The following is a 1,058-nucleotide window of genomic DNA, read 5'->3' as shown; positions in this document are numbered from 1 at the left end:
TCAGCCAAACGCCCGGTGCGCAACACCACAGGTGAAGAAGGTAACCTAACCTGACCTGGGAGGTGGGCCCAGCGCCAAAGTTAACCCTGCTACGAGTAGCGGAACGAAGCGTATCTTATCCTAAAGTCCTTTTCCACCTGAAGTGTCTAAGACAGAGCAGAGCAGCAACAGCCACCGCGGCGCGCTGATTTCGTGGGGTGTCTGCAGTTTGGTGTGGGGGTGACCAGCCAGCCCGGCCTAGCGATCTGGTGGAGCGGCTCCGGGATGTTTCCTGCCAGGAACAGCCTTCTGCCTTCTTCCGCACGGTGCCCGAGGCTCAAGGGAGTGACTGCCTGGTGCTTCTCCCGCTGCACGGCAACGCGCCCGGCAGTGCCAGCGCACGGGAGGCAGCGGGAGGCTGCCAGACAAAACTTGGGTGGGCTGAATCTGTGAAACTGCATTCTCAATGACTGAGAACGAGGGTGAGCTGCAGCCCCCTCTGGGGTCAAGTTGTGAACGCTTACGAACAGAACAATTGCTGTTTGGGTGAGGTTACGTGGAGCCTCCGGCTGCCCACTGCGGGAAGAGGGTTGCCCTGTTCCCTCCACGCCTGGCCTTGCCCTCCTGTTCCCGACAGGGAATGAGATGGTCCAGTTTGCCCATCTGGCACAGAACCAGCTTGCGGGCAGTCCCCTCTGTTGGGTTAGCAGGACAAACATGCTTAACAGCGTGCCAGGAAACGCTCGAGCCAGCACAGGCTGGGACCGTCCCAGGCGCTCGCAGCCAAACTTTGGGACAACCCCCCTGGCTCACCCCAGCGGGCCGGGACCGTCCCAGGCGCTCCGCCGGCAGCCCCATCCCGCACTGACCCAGAGGCGGCGGCGGCCGAATTATTATTCACGGAGGGTCATGAATATTCATGAGTGCGCCCGCCTCTCCCCCCGCCCGCTCACGTCACGTGACGCCGCGAGGCCGGAAGCGGCCCTGCCGGCGGGGCTCGGGGACGCCGCGCGCCCTCCCGCCCCCCGCCCGCCACAGCCACTTCCGCCCTTCCGCCAGCCCGGGCTTCCCCGCGCGCC

This window comes from Corvus cornix, chromosome 1 (assembly GCF_000738735.6).
Source record: "Corvus cornix cornix isolate S_Up_H32 chromosome 1, ASM73873v5, whole genome shotgun sequence".
In the NCBI taxonomy this organism is placed as follows: Eukaryota; Metazoa; Chordata; class Aves; order Passeriformes; family Corvidae; genus Corvus; species Corvus cornix.
This window is presented reverse-complemented; position numbering follows the sequence as displayed.